Below are 6,000 nucleotides of genomic sequence, written 5' to 3' on the forward strand. Positions count from 1 at the left end.
CTCGACTCGGTTTTTTTAAGAGCAGCGACTTTAATAGCAACCGCGGATATGACACAAAGTTGTGTCGGCCGACGGGCGGACACAATTTTAAAGGAGCAATCTGATGCACATTTGTCTTTCAAACGACGCAGCACGCACGCACCGACCCCTACAACTTACACACTTATTGCGCAAACATCCCAAAAAGATCGTAGTGCACTGAAAAAAAGACGTATTTTTTACCTCGGCTAGTTTAAAGTTAGGCGACAAAGTGCCGTATTAGGAGCTAGGTTGTAATTTTACCACGCGATCTCATTGGCCCATTTGGGCTGGTCCAAAACACAAATGGGCCGCAGGGTGATGAAGAAACTTTGGGGCTGCCGAATATGGGAACTTAACACCAACCGAGAGCGTAAACAAGCAATAAAGCCTCCACATTAGAGGTCATAAAACATTTAATGAAAACAAATCTATATTTAAAAAAAAATTACTCCGATCACATTAGCAATTACCCCCCACACAGACCCTCGGAATGGACCGGCCCACCGGGCATTTGCCCGGACGTCGGGGCCCTTTGGCCAGTTGAGATAATCGTCACCGTGAGCCGGAGTCGAACTTAAGCTCGCCGGGTTCGTGGCGCAGCGCGCTGACCGCTACACTGCGGCTCACCACACAAAGGGGCGCGGACGAGACGCCTCTTAGCCCACAAGTTATGCACCCCCCCCCCCCTTCCCATCATCGTCAGCCATGCTCAATCCACTGCTGGACGAACGCTTCCCCCGAGCCGTCGCCACCTCCCACGAATCCTGCAATGGAATAATAGTCCACCCAGCACCTGCACGCGAATTTATTTAATCGCTCCATCTCTGTTGTGCACGAACGTCCATTCAGAAGCGTTCCATTCACCCGTAAATAAAACTACACAAATACTGCGCACGTGAATGCAACGTTCAAGCTAAAGCCCTTCTCGGCCAGGATTGAACTCTAGTACCCGATTAGTTCCACTGTGATGCTTGAAGTGATGGTTAAACATCGTGCGAGGGCTGTTTCAAAGTGGTAGGTTTTTAATGTGGCCACGAACTGGTGTGAAATTAAGTTGTGGGCCGCATTCGGCCCATGGGCTGTCGGTTCCTCATTTAGTGATGAAGGGGTTATCTCACACAACTCTGCCCTTCAGTGCAAATAGCAAAGGTTGGACAATATTTTGAAAAATATGCGCCTGGCATTCAACCCCTTGCACGATACGATTCAGGCATCAATTATTTTAGTATAATTCTCACCGTCTAGTTGGTATTGCTTCTCGTGTGTGCTGCTTAGTGCACGTAGTGTCGTACATAACGCTTTTTCGTGAGCCTGAGTCGAACCATTCGCGTGTAAATTGCGCCTTTCACAGGTGGCCAATTCTCGCGCGCATGATTAGGACGCAGGGAACACGAGCGTCAACATCTGTTTCAATTGCTGAATAGATGCTTGATTACACGCAACGTGTAGAGAAGTTGGGAATATCGCTTCAATAAGGCCCTGCGCACAGCTCAACCAATTACCCAGCACCCTGCATTTTAAAACATCCGCTCTTTGAATGAAGCCTTTTCACCTGCGATCAAATCGTCGCACCCAACCCGCACCGGTCAAGTCTCGGAAAGTTCAGCAAAGTTGAGCTCGGACACTGCAACATTGGGAGACCACCCGCCCTGGCGTCGTGATACAGGCGTTAGAGGCTCTTCGGCAATGCTCCCCGATAATCATCAATCGCCACTCACCGGCACAGTGAAATTTGGTCTAAATAATCTGCATGATCTTGCACGGCGTGGAGCGGCCTGTCACCCAGATTTGCCATGTGCAAGGCGTTTTGAGTCACAACCGGCACAGTAACTTGTCATTTCGTCGGATGTGGCTAAAATAGTCAGCAGTTTCTTGCTGTTTGCTGCGCGGTCACCGTGGGGTTAAATGGGTTGGGCACAAGTTGCAATGACCATGTTTCGTTCCTCATACTTTGGAGATGTGGTGCAGCGTGTCGGACCAGATACAGCTCTTCCTCCTTTATTCTTTGTGCGGCGCCTCCAGTGGCGCAAGACACGAGAGACGGACAGATAAACGCGTACGGGTCCATCAGCCGAGGCTGTGGTGTACCGCATCTACTCGTCAGAATAATAAATAATGATAACTCGTGGTTGGTTAGAGCGTCCTTCACGCCAGGGCGTCTTAGAGCGTTTTACACGGCACGTTAAAACCTAATTAATTGCAAACATTACTTAAGAAAAGCTGGTTAAAAATAGCTTCAAAGATTTGAGGAACAATAAATGCGGCAATAATATTGAGATGAAGAGGGGATGAGGGCTGGAGGAAAAAAGGCAGTTAAAGGAGGGGACATTTGTGGGAAGAAAGGAGGGAGATTTGGCAATGTTTGAATATACATGTTAATCTATTTACAATAAATCCAGACATTTTGCCCAGTGAAGACTTTTAGCTTCCAGGAGTGGCAGTGCTTTTTTGGAAGATTTTTTGCTCTTTTTTTCTGTTTTTTCCTGGATTTTTATGTTAGCGCATAGTCGCTTTAAGATGTTTTCTTGTTCATGTTTTAGTTTTTTTGTTTGGCGCGGTTGCACCCGATTCAAGAGCCGAATGGCTCACAGGGCTATACCAAATAAAGGAAACGAAAAAAAACTGAAAAAAAACCAGTGCTGGGGAAGGCAGCCCAGTGGTGTGTAGGTTTCCCGTATTCCTCTCATTGGTGATCGAGCGGTGATCTACGGCAGGAACGGTTATTTGCAATGGTCATACTTCCTCAGCTTCGAGGTACGGTTCAGTGTGTAATGCCAGATAGAAAGGTTCCTCTTCCAGTCTCGCAAAGTGCTAGAGCATGATAGCGGGGAATACAAGCTACTTACCATGTTTCAGGTTAGAGTTTTGTAAAGAGAGTATTACATTTATAATCGAAATGTTATATAACATTACATGTGAGGGGGGGGGGGGGGTTGCCTTCCTAGTATGTTTAGACAGCCGTTGTAGGTCAAAGGGCATTTCTGAGACGTATTCATACATGTAAATAAATAATTCTTAATCATAGATGTACAGTTTTCATTTTATTTACATGCATTTAAAATATATATTATATTCCCTCTGCTAAAATAGTAATAAAGTCGAACAGAGAAAACAGCATGTTATTTTAAATATTCTGAATATCTCCCACAAATCGTTCAACACTCTCCTCTAAGACACGGGGGCATGGCGTTCACAATGTTCAAACAGCCGTTGAGAAGAGACTTAGAAGAGACATTAGATGTCAGCAGGGTATCTATAAACAGATCACCTTGTAAAAGGAAAAAAAACGAATGTATATGCAATACATTTTATTTTATTTCATTAATTGAGTTGACTTTCTATTCGAGTGGGAACAATTTCACTGGCCTGGTTGCTCAGCAGTGGGGACAGCAGCTCCCAATCGGAAGATTGCGAGTGAAAATCCTGGCTGTGGGATTCACTCAGCTCAGTATTCCTATCAAGGAGGTTAATTAACGATGATTGCCATGTGGATAAAGACTTACGCCCACCATAGGACAGTATAATTTCTGCCAGTAGTTTCCTGGCAAAAATTCAGGAAAGTACTTTGAATAGAATTTTTATTAAAAGTTTTCGTGACTACAGGGATTCATATTATTGGTTCTTTCGGTAAAGTCATGTAGAAGGGAAATAATAAAATAATATGAATATAAAACAATACAAATTATCACGACGTTTCGACTGCAACACAAGCAATCATCATCAGGTGTGAAATCCACAGCAAGAAATTTTGAATTGTTTACAATTTAGCACGTGAAATATTTTGCTGGGTGTGCCACTTTGGTACACTACCACAGAAAATCATATCAGGATATTATAATAATCATGAAGATAATTATTTACTGCTGCAAATCTCGCACACATTGAATGCATTGTTCGACCGAGAACTTGGGCGCGGAATCAATGCTCAAAAGTCCCTTGTATTCCAACCGGGATAGGTCCGCCCAAACATGTGAGCCTGAACATGTGAACCTATACAAGTGAGCCTGGACAGGAGAGAGCCTGGACAGGAGAGAGCCTGGACAGGAGAGAGCCTGGACAGGAGAGAGCCTGGACAGGAGAGAGCCTGGACAGGAGAGAGCCTGGACAGGAGAGAGCCTGGACAGGAGAGAGCCTGGACAGGAGAGAGCCTGGACAGGAGAGAGCCTGGACAGGTGAGCCTTGAATTTATATTCTTTGGGTCGTTCGGTAAAGTCACGTACATAGACGAACGCTTGTATTGCGATCGAAACGTCGTAGTTTTTAGTTTTTTTCTTTCAACCTATCTACGTGACTTTACCGAAACACCCAAAGAATATGAATTCCTGCAGTCACGAAAGCTTTAAGCCTTGAATTGATGTTTGAAGGTGGATGGTGCTTGGATGAAGCTGCCCTTGTGTGGCAGTGGGAGAGAGAGTTCCAGACGGAACGTCGGTGCAGCTACGGAGCAACGCCGCTCAGCCAGGACGCTCCTGGCTCTGGATACGAAGCACATTCCTCCTGCGGAGGGAGCTGGTAGGAACGTTGTGTTGCTCGGTCAATGGCCAGGGTCAACCGCGGCGTGGTGTATTCCGCAAATATGCCCGACTGTGAGGGCGGGCACAAGACGGCATGAGTAGGTTGAACGTTGAGTTTTATAAGGGCACCACGGGGTGGCCAGCCCCTCTCCACTCAGCTCCACCCTTCCCACCCCCCACCCAGCCCCACCCCTCCCACCCCCCACCCAGCCCCTTCCCACCCTCCCCACCCAGCCCCTCCCCACCCAGCTCCTCCCCACCCTCCCCACCCAGTCCCTCCCCACCCAGTCCCTCCCCACCCTCCCCTCCCCACCCAGCCCCTCCCCACCCTCCCCTCTCCACCCAGCCCCTCCCCACCCTCCCCACCCAGTCCCTCCCCACCCTCCCCACCCAGCTCCACCCTCCCCACCCAGCCCCTCCCCACCCTCCCCACCCAGTCCCTCCCCACCCTCCCCACCCATCTCCACCCTCCCCACCCAGCCCCTCCCCACCCTCCCCACCCAGTCCCTCCCCACCCTCCCCACCCAGCTCCACCCTCCCCACCCAGCCCCTCCCCACCCTCCCCTCCCTCAGGTGAAGAACAGGTCTGTCGAGAAGACAGAGTCATTCAGACTCTGTCTTCTCGACAGACATGTTCTTCTGCTTGCGTTGTGGCCGAAACGTCGTGAGAATTATTTTGTTTTATTTTATTATTTTATTATTTCCATTCTACGTGACTTTACCGAAAGAACCAAGAAGTTGTATTTAAGAACTTGTATCTTGGAATTGTTTGCCTCACTTAATACAGTAAATCTAGCTGTGACGGTTCCACCTGATGACGGAGACTTGTGTTGCCTCCGAAACGTCGTTATTTATTATTTTATTTTGTTTCTATTAATTTAATTTTTTACCGACGTGACTTTACCGATAAAACCTAAGAGTATGATTATGCACGCTCTGCCACGAGGGGGAGACACCGGATCGATTCCACAATCGACTCGTTGTTTCACATTAAAGCAATCAAAATCGATTCCCAAAGTTTAACCACATCTGCTGCGCTAACTTTCTCAATTGATGAGTAATTATGGCTCCAGTCGTTATTGATCGTTTACTTACGACCTTGAAAATTATCGTGAAGATCGCGATAGTTCGTCAAACTTGGCGATTTCATGCGGGTTATGATGAATCGAGTGAGTAATTGAATTATCGTGAAAATCGATTCCCATGAACATGCCAGGCGAGATTACAGGGTATCCCACTTTTGTTCCGTACGTGTTAAACAATTATCTCCGTTTCAGTTGCTTTAGTTATTAATCCATATTACATTTATTCACTATAACTAGAGTAATCTGTGAGAAAAAAAGAAAACAATTGTCTTTGAAACAAAAACAATAAAATAAAAATATCGCTTCACAGTATTTCCACCCTCTCACTTCATCCCCAATGGTATCGCCCACCTTGTCCTTTGACCCCTACCGGTGGGTGG

The sequence above is a fragment of the Lethenteron reissneri genome, chromosome 11 (assembly GCF_015708825.2).
Source record: "Lethenteron reissneri isolate LAM-NWPU_2019-01 chromosome 11, ASM1570882v1, whole genome shotgun sequence".
NCBI lineage: Eukaryota > Metazoa > Chordata > Hyperoartia > Petromyzontiformes > Petromyzontidae > Lethenteron > Lethenteron reissneri.